A 19,040-nucleotide genomic window follows, 5' to 3' on the forward strand; every position below is an offset into this window, starting at 1 on the left:
ACCTCCACCTCCCACCTCAGACTCCTGAGCAGCTGTGACTACAGGCACATGCTGCAACACTTGGCTAATTTTTAAGCTTTTTGTACGGATGATGTCTCACAATATTGCCCAGGCTGGTTGCGTGCTCCAGGGCTCAAGCTATCCTCCCATCTCGGCCTTGCAAAGTGCTGGAATTGCAGGCATGAGTTACCATGCCCAGCTCCCTTTCTCCTTATTTTAAGGCCACCTCTAAATGTGGTTGTAATGCAGCCACCATCACCTTTGGGCTTGCACTCAAAAACTAAGCTGATACATTTATAAGATGGCTTGGGGTTTTTTCCTTCTTTATCAGTTAAACATAGAAAAACCCCATATGGCCATAAGTGTGCAATAAATGTGGAAACCTGAAACAACTATGAGAGGTGGTGTGAGGGGCTGAGCTATCTGCTGATCTCTTCTCTTCCTGTTTTTATTTGAATCCTGGAATGACAGCTATAATCAAGACTCTTATTTGATTTATCTTGCAGTAGACTACAGTCATTTTCCTGGATCTATCTGGTTTCTTCAAGGCCCAGAATACCAAATTAAGCAGAGATGATAGGGACCACACTATTTTTCACCATATTTTTATCTCTCTAAGGGTGCACTATTTTTTTTTCTTTTTTGTTTTTAATGTATTATCTTGGCTTGAGGGTAAAGGGTGAAGTTTTGAAACATTCACCTGGTATTCCGCTCTCTGATACCTCTTAACTAACAAACCAAGCATGCCCTGTGGGTGTTACTCTAACTTCCAGGAGTGCACACCAAAATTATACACTTGAGAACTGGAGAAGTAAACACTGACTGGCTCTGAAGACCCAGTGGGCACATTGTAATTCAGATATTAGTCAGTACTTTATTCATCACCTGCATTATAAGCTCTCACTCTAGCAGGGGGACTATGGTGACTCTTTGGGTCTCCAGATATTAGTGTCTACTTAGAATCTTTGATCAATAGTTCACAAAATGTCTGGGTATTTTTCTTTTATCAGTGTAAAGTAATTCACATAAGTGGTCATCAGCAACCTGCTCCGGCGTTCTTGCTTTTCTTTCTGGTTGTAGATGTTAAGCAGTACCCTTGTTGTCTGCCTTCTATTTTTCCCCTAGTTATATCAGGCTCAAGTAACGATCTCTGCATCTCCCTGCATGTCAAGTCCTTTTAAGTGCTACTCCAAACTAGCTGGTCATTGTGGTGTTTGTATCATTCTGGCTTCTGGCCTTTGTTACTTGGGGACCTCATCATCCTCCTGAATACATATATTTCTAAAAGAAGCTTACGTCGCTGACCACCTCTGTAACAATCAACCACGGCCTACGGAAAAGGGCCAACACTTAACTAGGTGATGCTGGTGGCCTCTCACAAACACATTTCTATTTCTATGTGTCATCTGGGCCATCCTGTGAAACATAATACTTAGGAAGGCCTTCTGGTATCATATATTAATCTATTCTAGCTCACTTCCCTAAGCCTTTTTAATTCCTTAATCTCTCATCTGCCGGAGAAACTCAGAAATTTCCACTTCGTTCTGCATGTACCATTTTTTTTTTCCTGGTCTCTAATGAGTCATTCTAACAGCAACTTTGCTCCATCCACTGAAGTCCTTGCAGAAGTATTAAATTCCATATTCTGAAAAAAAATGCCTCCAAGATAATGAGTTCTTACTTATCTGTATCCCTTGATCAAGCACTTTCAAAATTCAGTCCCAAGGGTAATTTATTGGCTCCTGGTCAGTACATGCTGGTGTTACGGAATGAATGTTTGTATTACCCACTAAATTCACAAGGTGATATTCCAACAACTCAGTGTGATGATATTAAAAGGTAGGGCTTTGGGAGATAATTATTTCATGAGGGTAAAACCCTCCTGAATAAGATTAGTGTGCTCAGAAGAAGAAACGCAAGAGCTTGCCTCTCACTCTCTGCCTTCTCCAATATGAGGACACAGCAAGAAGACAGCCATATGCAAACAAGGAAGAAGACCCTTACCAGACACCAGATCTGATGGTGCTTTGATCTTCAACTTCCCAGCCTCCAGAACTATGAGAAATAAATATCTGTTGTTTAAACCACCCAGACAATGGCAATTTGTTATAGCAGCCTGAACTGACTAAGACAGCTAGCTACTTCTCGCAGCTCCTTTAGGGTGTAAACCCTTTTCTCCATTATCAGGCTTAAAACTCCCCTACCCAGGTTTTGTGGGAACTTAATCCTAGTGGTTGGTCTGACAATCAAGAAGGCAGGTGGTCACTCCACCTGAGGGGTTTACCTGTTACCTTTTCTGAAAGAGGCCTCTTCAGTGTCTTCCCACATGGAAGGGGGATGCCAGTTCATATTAGGGAGTGCTGAGCAACTTCTATACGCTCTAAAATTCCAGAATGTCCCCAGAGGCAAAAATCTTAGGGCCATACACCCAGTTAACTCCATCTCATATTTCAGCTTCTTAAGTTGTTCTCCCCAGGACACTGAAGTTAGCATAACAGACTAGCTATGGACAAACATTAAAATGTCTTTGGAGAGCTCAACCTTTAAATGCTGAGTATCTTCAGCTGTGTTTACTCTTCCATTGTAGGAAAGGGCTTCTTTGTAAGCTATCAGAAATGGTCGCTAACTCACACACTTAGCCCTTAACTATTTCGTAACCACTATCAATTTTTTTCAAAATCCTTCTATAGGGTGGCAATACAACTTAATTATAACCAGCCAACTGTACTGTTCTTATCAACATTTTCCCCTACCCACCAAATCTTTTATATGCCTGAATATTCACTCCAGCAAGTACATTCTTCTCTACCAAAACATTATTTCAGTTAATCACTGGTAAAATCTTCAGCAACTGTGCTGTAACGGTGTGCCAGGGATTATTATTACTTCTCATTTTACTTAGAAAGGGGTCATTCTTTCCAGTCAGGCAGTGAGTGAGCCAGTCTTGAAACCCATCTTACCATCATTTTTTTTTCTCAGATCTCTTCTGCCATCCTCTATGTCTATTTGGAACTTCCAAGAAGCATATGTTGAGATGGGATAAGACATGCAAGAGATATATTGATAAAAGGGGAAGGAACAAGAGTAGGTAGGGAAGGACTTTTGATTATGATACAGTTTTCTGACTGCAACATACTACTGAGAAACTCTCAGGCTGACCAGTGAGGGGGCCCCACACAAAAGTAGCTCGTGAGAGGAGTCCTGCATCAAGCAGAGACGGACTGGCTTTGGTACCCTTGTCGTGATCAACACTTAACTGGGAGCTGCCTCCAGGCGAAGTGTGGCCTTGAAGTAAGTGCCACAGTGAATCACAAGATGCAGCAGTTGGAAGCTGCCAGTCTACTGTGTTCCCTGCAGCACGTTCTCTTTAAGGGCCATCTGAGCTGTGCACCTCCAAGGCTTTCACACCTGGAAAATGCGTAATACTGTTTCCCAGGAAGCTTCCAGATACTGCACAAATGAATCTATTTTAAGTTTGTTCTCTAAGTGGAAAAGCCCTCTCTTTCAAAATTATACTTTAAATTTGTAATCGTGAGGAGAGAAATCACTTACTACATAAACCCCAACCCAAAACATTCAGATTAGAAAGTAGAAAATTGCTGTATCCGTCCTTGGAATAATAGGTGAAGGCCAGGAACACTATCTTCACTAATAAAGGGAATGACGTAAGCAATGGCTATCCCAGTGCAGATCAGTCCAGACCACAATGAGCAAGAATAGTTTGGGAAGCCAAAAGTAAAATCAAAATCATGCCAGAATTATTCTCCTGGCAATAAGATTTTAAGATTATCACATTAACTTTTTATACAGTGATGAGACAGTGCCCTAGAATAAGTCCAGCCTCGGTGCTTGTAGGATGCTTGAAGCCAGTGAGTGGCCATAGGTGGCTTGGGTAAAAAACAAAGCAACACAGACAGAAAGCAGTTGCTGACATTTACTTATTTTTTTATAGTGGCCACTTTTTTGCAACATTTCTGCACACTAACAACATGGCCTCATCAATGAGATATACTCACCCACAAATCCCCATAGACATGCTGGACAGGGAAGGCAACCTACGATAGGGCTTCTGTCTAAAGACAGGTCCTTAACTCATTTACTCAGCAGGTATTTACTAAATATCAATTATTTGTTATACCCTGTGGCAGTCACTGGGAATGCACATTCCTGACCTCAAGGAGATAAATAGAATTTGCAGTTGGTAGCCTGACTCTGTGGTATATGTATGTGTGATTAGCTCTCAGAATTTCTCTGTCACATTGATACAAGTAAAATTTGCTTTTTTTGGTTTTTCAAGAACACGAAATGAAGTAATGAGTTTGAAAATATTTGGAAACTATGGAATTCCATACATATTTGAGGAGTAAATATTATTTATATAACAACACTTTTCAGAAAATGTGATGCTCCTTTTACCAGAGGTCTGGAACATAGATAGTCTAACTCTTTGCGTGGCCTTTACAGAACTAAACATTCTCTCATTAGTGAAAATACTTTTAACACATTGACTATTGCTGAATTATTAATTCTATAAATATTTTGGACTGATGTTTTATTTCTAAACCCTTTTGGGTATATGAAATATAATGTACACAGTCTTGACTAATTCAGACAAAAGAAAAATTTGAGAACCTGAAGGTTTTCCTTCTTGAATTGGTGGCTTTGGAAAAAGAGAATGTTAATAAAACTTCATTAAAAACACATCATCAATAATTGGGTGCATTTTCTGGCTGTGAAATGTTAACAAAGTAGTGTTTCTGAATACACACACACACATACACACACACACACACACACACACACACACACACACACTGTCATGAGAGCAGTGTAGGATAGCCGGGGGATGGGAAATGAGAACAAAGTCACAGTGTACTCTCTAGAGGGAATTGCAAGGAAGGGTCTAAACATATTGGAGGATTAGTTCAGTCCAAGATTTGATAGTTTTATAGGAGAAAATTCTGTAATATGAATATTTAGGCATGTTGTGATATTTACTGACTCCATATTTTCTTCTGAAAAATATTTGAGAAGGAAATAACATTTGTGAGGATATGAAATAAGTATAATATGGTAATACAGAAGTAGGGATTTCTACTGGTAAGGAGTACCTTTATTCATCAGCACATATACACTTTGGCAAGATAGATGTGAAACATTTCTTTAGATTATGGGATTCTTTAGCTCTCATTCTTCCTGCTAGAGGTTCCATTTCTAATTTATATAGTCACTTATCTTAGCCACAGCATGAGGTCTTACAGCTGAGCAAGTAGCTTTGGCAAAAAGTCTAATGTACTAATGTTCAGGGGGGACAATGGGAATTTAGTTGGCTGGAGGCCTGGGTATCTCAAGGGCATCTAATATGAAATCAGTTAGTTTTCAGTACTTACATAAATGTTGGTAACTTCCTGCCTCTGTTTCTCAATGGGATGGGAGAATTTTGGCGGCCGGTGGACTTGTCATAGCAACAAAGAACAATTTCACTCATTTTGCCTAGGAATAGCTTCTCATGTGTATTTGTACTGAGTGATAGAAGATCATTGAAGTGAATATTGGTTTGAGAGTTTTGGGGATTATGAAAAGAGAGCACAGCTGTGATTCTTCAGTGGCTAGCTTAGTGAAGGCAGACATTTAAGAGGAGTGGAGAAACCAGCTGGAATGGAAGCATCAGCAGGAAGAGCAAGAAAGACCCTGAGAACCAAAACACACAGGCTCCCCTCTAGCTCTCTGCTGTTGAATAGGCTTTCACTGGAGGCCATCCAGAAAAGATTTTAACCTTTTATACATCCCCTTATGGCACAGCGACAAACTAATGGCAGTAGGGAAGTGATTGGGGAAGCTGTGGAAACCACAGACATGGAGTTTGAACAGAAGCAATATTCTGACTCTCCTTAGGAAGCTTTGGTCAATACATCCCACCTCTCTTAGCATAATACATAGCCATGGATAATAAAATTCCTCCAACTGTGGAAAAAAGAGTACAACAGAGCAGAGAGAGAAGGGAGGAGAGAGAGACCAGTGTGAAATCTTTTTTAAGGTGATAGTCATAGGTAGAAGATATTTCGCAGAATATTTTGGAAGAGAGAGACATATCTTACAGTCTATGTAATTAATGACAAAACATCTGGATTAAGGAAGCACAGATATGAAATCTTTGAGTAACTGAGATAATTATCAGTCATAAATACAACAGCCATGATACATAAATGCAATCATTTCAGTGTAGATGGAGGACATGCACGAGAGGGGAGCTAATTCAAAATTTTTTCCTGACATAAAAACTCTGCCTTAGTTATGCATTCAATTACTATATGAAGTTCTAGTTTCACGATGTGGGTTCAGAAACTCACATTTTAAAAATTTTTTATTTTTAATATTTGTGGGTACATAGTAGTTGTATATGTTTATGGGGTACATAAGAAATTTTGGTACTGGCATAAAGTGCATAGCAATTGCTTCATGGAAAATTGGTTATCTATCCCCTCAAGCATTTATCCTCTGTGTTACAACAATCCAATTATACTCTTTTAGTTATTTTTAAATGTATGATTATTATTGACTATAATCCCCCTATTGTGTAATGAAATACTAAGTCTCATTCATTCTTTCTAACTATACTTTTTGTACACACTAACCCCGCTACCTCCCCCCAACCCCCCAAAACCCTTCCCAGACTCTGATAACCATCCTTCTATTCTCTGTCTCCATGAGTGCAATTGTTTTGATTTTTAGATCCACAAATAAGTGAGAATATGTGATGTTTGTTTCTGTGTCTGGCTTATTTCACTTAGCAAAATGACCTCCAGTTCTATCCATGTTGTTGTAAATGACAGGATCTCGGTCTTTTTTGTGGCTGAATAGTACTCCATTGGGTATATGTATCACATTTTATTGATCCATTCATCTGTTGAGGGAAGCACTTAGGTTGCTTCCAAATCTTAGTTATTATGAATAGTGCTGCAATAAACATGGGAGTATAGATCTCTCTTTGATGTACTGATTTCTTTCTTTTGAGTATATACCCAGCAATGGGATGGCTGGATCCTATGGTAGCTCTATTCTTTGTATTTTGAGGAACTTCCAAACTTTTCTCAATAGTGGTTGTACTAATTTACATTCCCACTCACAGTGTAAAACAGTTTCCTTTTCTCCACATCCTCGCCAGCATGTGTTATTGCCTGTCTTTTAGATATAAGCCATTTTAATTCGGGTGACATGATATCTCATTGCAGTTTTATTTTCATTTCTCTGATTATCAGTGATGTTGATTACCTTTTCATATTCCTGTTTGTCATCTGTATGCCTTCTTGTGAGAAATGTCTTTTCAAATCTTTTGCCCACTTTTTGATGGGATTATTAGATTTTTTTCTACACAGTTTTTTTAGCTTCTTATATATTCTTGTTATTCATTCCTTGTCAGATGGGTATTTTGCAACTATTTTCTCCCATTATGGGGGTTTTCTCTTCTCTCTGTTGATTGTTTCCTTTGCTGTTCAGAAGCTTTTTAACTTGATGTTATTCCGTTTGTCCATTTTTGCTTTCATTTCCTGTGTTTGTGGTGTGTTACTCAAAAAATATTTGCCCAGATATCCTGGACAGTTTCCCCAATGTTTTCTTTCAGTGGTTTTATAATTTGAGGTCTTCAAGTCTTTAATCCATTTTGACTTGATTTTGTGTATGATGAGAGATAAGGGTCTAGTTTTGTTCTTCTGCATATGGATATCGAGTTTCACCAGCACCATATACTGAGGACACTGCTTTTTCCCAATGTATGTTCTTGGCACCTTTGTTGTAAATGAATTCACTGTAGGTGCATAGATTTCTTACTGGGTTCTCAATTCTGTTCTATTTGTCTATTTGACTATGTTTATGCCAGTACCATGTTGTTTTGCTAAATATTGCTCTGTAGTATAATTTGAAATCGGGTAACGTAATTCTTCCAGTTTTGTTCATTTTGCTTGGGATAGCTTTGGGTACTCTAGGTCTTTTGTGATTTCATATAAATTTTAGAATTTTTTTTTCTATTTCTGTGAAGAATGTAGTTGGTATTTTAATAGGGATTGCATTGAATCTGTAGACTGCCTTTGATCGTATGGACAATTTAAAAATACTGATTTTTAAAATCTATGAACATGGAATATTTTTCCATTTTTGTGGTGTCCTTTTCCATTTCTTTCATCAGTGTCTTATAGTTTTAACTGTAGAGATCTATCACTTCTTTGGATAAGTTAATTTCTAGGTATTTAATTTTATTTGTGGCTATGGTAAATAAGATTGCTGTTTTTATTTCTTCTTGAGATTTGTTTCACCATTTCTCATATAGGAAGGCTACTGATTTGGGTATGTTGATTTTATATCCCTCTATTTCACTGAATTTTTAAATCAGTTCTAATAGCATTTTGGTGAAGTCTTTAGCTTTTTCCAAATATAAGATCATATCATCTGCAAAACAAAATAATTTGACTTCTTCCTTTCCAATTTGGACACCCTTTATTTTTTTCTCTTGTCTAATTGCTCTAGCTAAGACTTTCAGTGCCATATTGAATAACAGGGGTGAAAGTAGGCATCCTTGTTGTGTTACAGATCTTAGAGGAAAGGCTTTCAGTTTTCCCCCATTTGTTACGATACTACTTGTGTATCTGTAACCAAAAGATCTTATTATGTTGAGGAATACCACTTCAATACCCAGTTTTTTGAGGGTTTTTATTATGAAAGTAAGCTGAACTTTATCAATGTTTTTTCAGCATCAATTGAAATTATCATATGGTTTTGTCCTTCATTCTGTTGATATAAAGTGTCATATTGATTGATTTGCATATGTTGAACCAACCTTGCATCCCAGGGGTAAATCCCACTTAGTATCATGGTGTATGATCTTTTTAATGTATTATGTATTATTAAATTCAGTTTTCTACTGTGCTATTGAGGATTTCTGCCTCAATACTCATCAGAGATATTGGCCTGTAGTTTTACTTTTATTTGTATTTTTTTAATCAGGGTAATACTGGCCTTGTAGAATGATTTTAGAACTATTCCCTCCTCCACTATTTTGTTTTGTTTTGTTTTGTTTTTGAGACGGAGTTTCACTCTTGTTGCCCAGGCTGAAGTGCAATGGCACGATCTTGGCTCACCGTAACTTCTGTCTCCTGGGTTCAAGTGATTCTCCTGCCTCAGCCTCCCGAGTAGCTGGCATTACAGGCATGCGACACCACACCTGGCTAATTTTGTATTTTAGTAAAGATGGAGTTTCTCCACGTTGGTCAGGCTGTTCTTGAACTCCTGACCTCAGGTAATCTATCTGCCTCAGCCTCCTAAAGTGCTGGGATTACAGTTGTGACCCACTGCGCCCAGCCACATCCACTATTTTCTACAACATTTTGAGTAGCATTGGTAATCGTTCCTTAAGTGTTTGGTAGAATTGTGCAGTGATGTCTCTGGGTCCCATGGTTTTCTTTGCTGGGAGATATTTAAATTATGGCTTTGAACTCGTTACTTGTTATTGGTCTCTTCAGGTTTTTTATTTCTTCCTGTTTCAATTTTGGTAGATTTTGTCTATGAATTTATGATTTTTCATTTTATTGTCTATGAATTTATGATTTTTAATTGTATTGGCATATAGTTGCTCACAGTAGCCACTAGTGATCTTTGAATTGCTGTGGTATCAGTCATAATGTATCATTTTTCATCTCTGATTTTATTTATTTGGGTTCTCTCACTTTTTTTCTAAGTCTGGCTAAAGTTGTGTCAATTTTGTTTACAATTTCAAAATATCAGCTTTAAGTTTCCTTGATCCTTTATATTTTCTTCATTTCAAATTAATTTATTTATGCTCTGATATTTAATATTTATTTTCTTCTCCTGATTTGGAGTTTTATTTGTTCTTTTATTCCTACTTCTTTAAGACACGTTGTTATTTTATTTATTTGTAGTTTGTATTTTCATGCTGCTGATAAAGACATGCCTGAGACTGGGAAGAAAAACAGGTTTAATTGGACTGAGAGTTCCACGTGGCTGGGGAGGCCTCAGAATCATGGTAGGAAGCAAAAGGCACTTCTTACATGGTAGTGGGATGAGAAAAATGTGGACAAAGCAAAAGTGGAAACCCCTGATAAACCCATCAGATCTCACGAGTCTTACTCACTATCATGGGACTAGCACGGGAAAGACTGGCCCCCATGATTCAATTACCTCCCCCAGAGTCCCTCCCACAACACCTGGGAATTCTAGGAGATACAATTCAAGTTGAGATTTGGGTGGGGACACAGCTAAACCATGTCATTCCATCCCTGGCCTCTCCAAATCTAATGTCCTCACATTTCAAAACCACTCATGCTTTCCCAAGAGTCCCCCAGTCTTAACTCATTTCAGCATTAACCCAAAAATCCATAGTCCAAAGTCTCATCTGAGACAAGCACGTCCCTTCCACCTATGAACCTGTAAAATCAAAAAGCAAGCTAGCTTCTTCCTAGATACAATAAGGGTACAGGTATTTGGTAAATACAACCATTCCAAATGGGAGAAACTGGCCAAAACAAAAGGGTTACAGGGCCGAGGCAAATCCAAAATTCAGTGGGGCAGTCAAATTTTGAAGCTCAATGATCTCCTTTGACTACTGGTCTCGCACTCATGTCATGCCGATGCAAAAGGTGGGTTCACATGGTCTTGGGCAGCTCCACACCTCTGGCTTTGCAGGGTCCAGCCTCCCTCCTGGCTACTTTCATGGGCTGTCATTGAGTGTCTGTGGCTTTTCCAGGCACATGGTGCAAGCTGCCAGTGGATCTACCATTCTGAGTTCTGGAGGACAGTGGCCCTCTTCTCACAGCTCTACTAGGCAGTGCCCCAGTAGGGACTCTCTGTGGGGGCTCCGACCTCACATACATTTTCCTTCTGCACTAGCCTAGCAGAGGTTCTCCATGAGCCACTCTGCCCTTGCAGCAAACTTTTGTCTGGGCATCCAGGCATTTCCATACATCTTCTGAAATCAAGGCAGAGGTTTCCAAACCTCAATTATTGACTTCTGTGCACCTGAAGGCTCAACACTACTTGGAATCTGCCAAGGCTTGGGACTTCCACATTCTGAAGCCACAGCTCGAGCTCTACCTTGGTCCCTTTCAGCCACAGCTGTAGTGGCTGGAATCCAGGGTACCAAGTCCCTAGCCTGCACACAGCGGCCCATGAAACCACTTTTTCTTCCTGGGCCTCTGGACCTGTGATGGGAGGAGCTGCTGTGAAAGTCTCTGGCATGGCCTGGAGACATTTTTCCCATGGTCTTGAGGATTAACATTAGGCTCTTTGCTACTCATGTGAATTTCTGCAGTCAGCTTGAATTTCTCCTCAAACGATGGGTTTTTCTTTTCTCTTTTCTTTTCTTTTTCTTTTTTTTCTTAGATGGAGTCTCGCTGTGTCACCAGGCTGCAGTGCAGTGGCACGATCTTGACTCACTTCAGTCTCCGCCTCCTGGGTTCAAGCAATTCTCCTGCCTCAGCCTCCTGAGTAGCTGGGACTCAGGCACACACCACCACACCTGACTAATTTTTTTGTATTTTTAGTAGAGATGGGGTTTCATCATGTTGGCCAGCATGGTCTTGATCTTCTGACCTCACGATCGGCCCACCCCGGCATCCCAAAGTGCTGGGATTAGAGGCGTGAGCCACCGCACCCAGTCAGGGTTTTTACTTTCTACTGCATTATCAGGCTGCAAATTTTCTGAACCTTTATGCTCTCTGTTTCCCTTTTAAAATGGAATCCTTTTAACAGCACCCTAGTCAGATTTTGAATGCTTTGCTGCTTAGAAATTTATTGCGCCAGATACCCTAAACTATCTCTCTCAAGTTCAAAGTTCCACAAATCTCCAGGGCAGGGGCAAAATGCCCCCAGTCTGTTTGCTAAAATATAAGAAGAGTCATCTTTGCTCCAGTGCCCAACAAGTTCCTCATCTCCGAGACCACCTCAGTCTGGAACTTTATTGTTCATCACTATCAGCATTTTTGTCATAGCCATTCAACTAGTCTCTAGGAGGTTTCAAACTTTCCCACATTTTCCTGTCTTCTTCTGAGTGCTCTAAAATGTTCCAGCCTCTGCCTGTTACCCAGTTCCAAAGTTGGTTTCACATTTTCAGGTATCTTTTCAGCAACATCCCACTCTACTGGTACCAGTTTATTCTATTAGTCCATCTTCATGTTGTTGATAAAGACATACCCGAGACTGGGAAGGAAAAGAAGTTTAATTGGACTTACAGTTCCACATGACTGGGGAGGCCTCAGAATCATGGTGGGAGGTAAAAGCCTCTTACATGGTGGCCTCAAGAGAAAAATGAGAAAGAAGCAAAAGCAGAAACCCCTGATAAACTAATTAGATCTTGTGAGACTTATTCACTATCACGAGAATAGCGCAGGAAAGATTATACCCCATAATTCAATTACCTCTCCCTGGGTTCCTCCTACAACACATGGTTTTCTGGGAGATACAATTCAAATTGAGATTTGGGTGGGGACATAGCCAAACAGTATCACAATTTTTCTTCTTTTTTTAATGTAGGAACTTATAGCTATAAATTCCACTCAGTGTTGCTTTTACTGTATCCCACAGGTTTTGGTCTGTTGTGTTTTCATTATTATTTGTTTCAAGAAATTTTTCAATTTTCTTCTTAATTTCTTTATTGACCCACTGGTCATTCAGGAGCATATTGTTTAATTTCCGTGTGTATAGTTTCCAAAATTCCACTCATTATTTATTTCTTGTTTTATTCCATTGTGGTCAGAGAAGATGCCTGATATTAATTTGATGTTTGAATGTTTTAAGACTTGTTTTGTAACCTACCATATGGAATATGTTTGATAATCATCATGTGGTAAAGAACATAATGTTTATTCTGCAGCCGTTGGATGATTTTTTTTTGTAATATCCATTAGATTCATTTATTCTATAAGGCAGATCAAGTCCAAAGTTTCTTTTTTAATTTTCTTTCTGGGACATCTGTACAATCCTAAAAGTGGGATGTTGAACTCTCCAGATATAACTGTTTTGGGGTTTCTCTCTTTCTTATTCTCTGATAATACTTGCTTTAATATCTGTGTTCTCCAGTGTTGGGTGCATACTTATTTACAATTCTTATATCCTTTTTGCTAAATTGACCCCTTTATCATTATATAATGATCTTTGCATCTTCTTATAGTTTTTTCTTGAAATCTATTTTGTATGATACAAGTATAATTACTCCTGCTCTTTTTTGGTTTCCATTGCCATAGCATATCTTTTTCCTTTTTTTCATTTTCAATATATGTGTACCTTTACAGGTGAAATGTGTTTCTGATAGGCAGCAGATCATTGGGTCTTGGTTTTTCATTCATTCAGTCACTCTATGTCTTTAGATTAGAGAGTTTGGTTCATTTGAATTTAATGTTATTATTGATAAGTAGCAACTTACTCCTGCCATTTTTTAATTTGAGTTTTGGTAGTTTGGCAGTCTTTTTTCTTCTTTCTTTTCTTGCTGTCTTCATTTTAGTGAAGGTGTTTTTCTCTGATGGTCTGCTTTACTTGCTTTTTTGTGTGGATATCTTCTTGTGTGTGTGTGTGTGTGTGTGTGTGTGTGTATGTGTATTTGGGGTTACTATAAGGCTTGCAAATACCATGTTCTAAAACAATGTTTTAAATTGATGACAATTTAATACTTACTGCATGCAAAAACTAACAAGCAAACACACAAAAAGCCTAATGGCTCTTCTGTCAGTTTGTGGTAAATACTGCCTGACCTTGGACTCATTCTTCAGGACAGTGTGCTCTACTCTGACTGAGGGCAGGATTAGAAATGCTATCTATGTGGCTAGGCCTGGACTGAGGTTCCCCCAATGCCTAATTTTGCTGTACCCTACTGTGGTTGAGATGGTACCTAAAGTTTAAGGCAAAGTCCTCTTTACTTTCCCCTGTGTTTTCTCAGGCAGAAGGAGCCTTTCACTCTAGCCACCACAGCTGGGAATGTGCTGCATCACCCAAAAGCCAGCATGTCTCAGAGCCCAAGACCCACAGCACTCCCTCGGTATTGCTCCTGGTTATTTAAGGCCAAAGTGCTGTTTATTCAGGATTTGATTAAATCTGCCAGAATTGGGCTCTTGCTTTCAAGGCAGTGTGTTCCCATTTAGCCCAGGAGAAATGTTGTCTTGGGGATAGGACCTGGAAAGGGTACCTCACATCTCTGCCTGGTACACTAAAAAAAAAAAAAAAGAGAGAGAAAAATAATCTAAGAAAAGCCCTCCTGGAGTCAGAGCAAGACTCAAACACCAAAAATATCCTCCCCTAAAAAGTAGACCAACTTCAGTTTCATCAAGCCATGAAACAATTTTTGCCTCAGAGATTTGTGAAGAACAATATAGCAATCAGTTAGCAATTAGTGGAGGCTAACAGCTGGACATGATACTAATAAAAGCAAACGAGCTTGATGGAGATATCAAAGAGAAAGAGAAAGCCTGGCTAAAACCAGTCACTGTTTATTGTTAAGGTGACTGTATACATGTTGATATGGTTTTGCTCTGTGTTCCCCATGTATATCTCACCTTGCATTGTAATAATCCCCATATGTCAGGGTGGGACCAGGTGGAGATAACTGAATTGTGGGGGCAGTTTCTCCCATGCTGTTCTCATGAAAGTGACTTCTCATGAAAGTGAGTTCTCACGAGATCTGATGGTTTTATAAGGGGCTTTCCCCTTTGCTCGGCACTCATTCCCTTTCCTGTCACTCTGAGAAGGGATGCCATCTGTCATGATTGTAACTTTCCTAAGGCCTTTTCAGGTATGCAGAACTGTGAGTCAATTAAACCGCTTTTCTTTATAAAGTACCCAGTCTTGGGTATTTCTTCATATCAGCACGAGAACAAACTAATGCACATGTCTATGGCTGCTCTTCATGATGAGCAAAGTCAGAGGTTGTATACTTTGGGTGAAATAAATTTTACACAACTAATTCAGCCAAGGCGCCAAAACAAAAACAAAAATAAACAAGCGAACAACAAAAGTAAGCATTGAGAAATGAGGCGATCCACCATCTAGAGATGCTAAAATATATTATGTTAAATTTCCACTGATTAAATAAAAGATTGTAAAATATCTAAAAGTGTGAAGTATGCAAACACAAAACAACAACAAAAAACCCAGGAACTGACAATTTGAAGCTTTTGAGGATATACAAATGGTGGACTTCAAAGCAGGTATTTAAAATATGTTCAAATAATTAAAGGAAACCATCTTTAAAGACTTAAGTGAAGGTATAATGACAGTGCCCCATCAAAATCTTAATGTAAATACAGATATAAAAATGATAACTTAAAGAACCAAATGGAAGTTCTGATGTCCGAAATATCTCAAATCAATATTCTGATTGAAATAAAACATCCAGTACAAAGCAACAATACTAGATTTGATGTGGCAGAAAAAACAATTAACAAATTTGAATATGTATTGGAAGAAATTCTGTAATCTGATAAACAGAAAAAATAATGAAGTATGTTTCAGAAACATTTGAGGCACAATAAGAACACCAAGAATTGGGAGGCCGAAGCGGGTGGATCACAAGGCCAGGAGATCGAGACCATCCTGGCTAACACGGTGAAACCCTGTCTCTACTGAAAATACAAAAAATTAGCCGGGCACAGTGGTGGGCGCCTGTAGTCCCCGCTACTCAGGAGGCTGAGGCAGGAGAATGGCATGAACCCGGGAGGCAGAGCCAGCAGTGAGCCGAGATTGCGCCACTGTCCTCCAGCCTGGGCAACAGAGCGAGACTCCGTCTCAAGAAAAAAAAAAAGAACACCAAGAAATATGTAATTGGAATAGAAGAAATGGAGAGAGAGAAAAGACCAGGGAAAATATGTACTGAGAAACAACTGAAAACTTCCTAAATACGTTGAAAAATGTTCGCTTAAAAATTAACAGACTCCAAATATGACAAAATGACAAACACAAAGAGATCTATAAGCAGAAACATCATAGTAAAACTGATGAAAGCCAAGGGGAATACTTGATCTATATCTCCTATCTAACTACAATTTTGCATCCCTTGACAGATATCACTCCATTTACACCCCCAACCCGACAACCCAAGCCTTTGGTAATCACCATTCTACTGTCCACTTCTATGAGTTCAACTATTTTACATTCCACATGTAAGTGAGATAATGCAATATAGCTCCTTATGTGCTTGGCTTATTTCACTTAACATACTATCTTCCAAGTTAATTCATATTGACACAATGACAAAATTTTTTTTTAAGTTTGAATACTATGATGATGTGTGTATATACCAGACTTTTATATATGTTAATTAACTCAACTGAGACATCACACAATGTAAACATATTTCAACATGTGGTACATAAAAAATTTATACAAAATCTATTTGTCAGTTAAAAATAATAAATTTTGTAAAGGACAGAAATGAGACAAAAATCTTGAAAGCAACGAGAGAAAAACAAAATAATTCATCATGTACATGGGAACGCAAATAAGGTTAATATATAACTTTTCCTCGGAAACAAAGTGCCAGAAAGTCAAGTATTGGCAGATTAAAAGTGCTTAAAGCAGGGAAAAAAAGGTCAATTATAAATCTTATATTCAGGAAAACTAACTTTCCGCAAATGAATGCAGATGTGCAGGAACCAAGACAATGACAAAGGAAACATGAAAAAAAAGAGGTAATATGGCATCCTCACAGGAACACAATAATCCCTAGCAATAGAATGCTGGGCCAAATGCTCTAAAATGCTCTAACCAAAAAGAAACCTTGAAATGCCAGATAAATATTTCAAAATATTGATTTTCATAAAGCTCAGTGATATGCAAAAGAAATCCAAAAACCAATACAAAGAACTCAGAAAAACAACTCAGGATGTGAATAAAAAATCTACTAAGGAGGGAGATATCTCTAAAAGAAATCAGCAACAAAAATTTTGAAACTGACAAATTTATTGAAAAAAATACAAAAAATACTTGAAAGCTTCAATAATCGACTAGATCAAGCAGATAAAAAAATTCAGAACTTTAAATATTTGAATTAGCCTAGTCAGACAAACTAAGAAACAATAATAAAAATAAGAACAAAGCTTTTTAAACATTTGGGACTACATAAAACAACAGCACTTATGAAGTATCAGCATTAAAGTGGGAGAAGTAAGAGTAACAGCTTTCGAAAACCTATATAATAAAATAACAGATAAAAATGTTAAGTATAGCAAGAGATTTAGACATCAACATCTAAGAGTTCCAGCAATCCTCAAGAAAATACAACACAAAAATGTCCTTCCTGGTCAAGCAAATGCTGAGGAAATTCATCGCCACTAGACCAACCCTACAAAAATGTTCAAGAGGGTCCTAAACATGGGAGATAAAGAACATAATCACCATCTTAAAAACACATAAAGGTATAAAACTCATCGGTAAAGTAATTACACAAAAGAAGAAGATAAATGAATCAAACAGCACCACTACAGAATTCCACCAAACAATAGTCAGAGTAAAAGAAAGAAAGAAACAATTTATAAAACAACAGGAAAATATTTAACACTATTACAGGCACAGCCTTAACATGAAAATATTAGCCTTAAACATAAATGGACTAACGTAAATTCCCCCTCAAAACATCTAGATTGGCTTAATGGATAAATATAAACATATTTCAAGTATATGATGCTTGCAAGAAATTCACCTTACCTTTAAAGACACATATAGACTGAAACTAAAGAATATTCCAAACAAATGGAAACCAAAGGTGATAAGGAGTAGGCAACACTTATATCAGAAATAAAATAGACTTTAAATCAAAAACAGTAAAAAAAGACAAATAAAGCCATTATGTAACAATTAAAGGTTTAAATTGTACAAGATGATATAACAACTCTAAATATAGACTCACCCAACACTAGAGTTCCCATGTTCATAAATCAAATATAACTTGATCTAAAGGAAATGTGTACATTTCTGTAAATATACAACCTTCCAACATTTAACAAGGAAAAAATAGAAAACTTGAAGAGGGCAATGACTGAATCATTAATAAAACTTTTTCCTTACAACAACAACAAAAAAAACCAGGACCAGATGAATTCACAGGTGAATTCTATCAGAAGTGCAAAAATGAACTAAAACTAATCTTTCTTAAACTGCTTCAAAAATTGGGGAGGAGAGAGTGCTTTTCAACTCATTCTTCTCTATGACACCAGTATCATCCTGATACCAAAACCAGATGAGGACACACACACACAAAGAAAACTACAAATCAATACCTCGATGAACGTAGACACAAAAATCCTTAACAAAATACTAGGAAACTAAATCCAATAGCACATTAAATAGATAATATACTATCTTAAAATAGATTTTATACCAGGGATGCAAAGATGGTTCAATGCATGCAAATCAATAAATGTGATACATCACATCAACAGAATGAAGAACAAAATGTGTATCATCTTAATAAATACAGAAGAAAGCATTTGATAATATTCAGCATCCCTTCATAATAAAAACCCTCAAAACTAGTCATAGCAGGAATGTATATCAGATAATATAGGCCATAAGTGACAAATAGCCAACATCACACTGAACAAAGAAAATTTGACAAAATTTATCATGGGAACTAGAACAAGACTAGATGGTACACTTTCAACACTCCTATTCAAGACAGTATATGAAATCTGAGAGAGAGCAATCAAGTAAGAGAAAGAAATAAAAAATAGCCAAATTGGAAAATAGCAAGTGAATTTATCCCTGTTTAGTGATGATATGATCTTATGTCTGGAGAAACCTATAGACTCCACCAAAAAATCTCTTAGATTTGATAAATAAATTTAGAAAATTTACAGGATATATCATACAAAAATCAGTAGTGCTGGAAAGCATGACAAAATGGTCAACTAGACATACCCAGGAGGAACATCAGCCACTGAGGGACCAGATATCAGGAAGACTAGTGCATTCTGAGAAGATTGTTGAAGGGAAGGGATTGAGAGGGAATGGAGAAAGGACACAGATGCTGGGCTAAAGCTGGTAACCCTGAA

Source organism: Trachypithecus francoisi, unplaced genomic scaffold (assembly GCF_009764315.1).
Source record: "Trachypithecus francoisi isolate TF-2019V2 unplaced genomic scaffold, Tfra_2.0 Lachesis_group6, whole genome shotgun sequence".
Classification (NCBI taxonomy): domain Eukaryota; kingdom Metazoa; phylum Chordata; class Mammalia; order Primates; family Cercopithecidae; genus Trachypithecus; species Trachypithecus francoisi.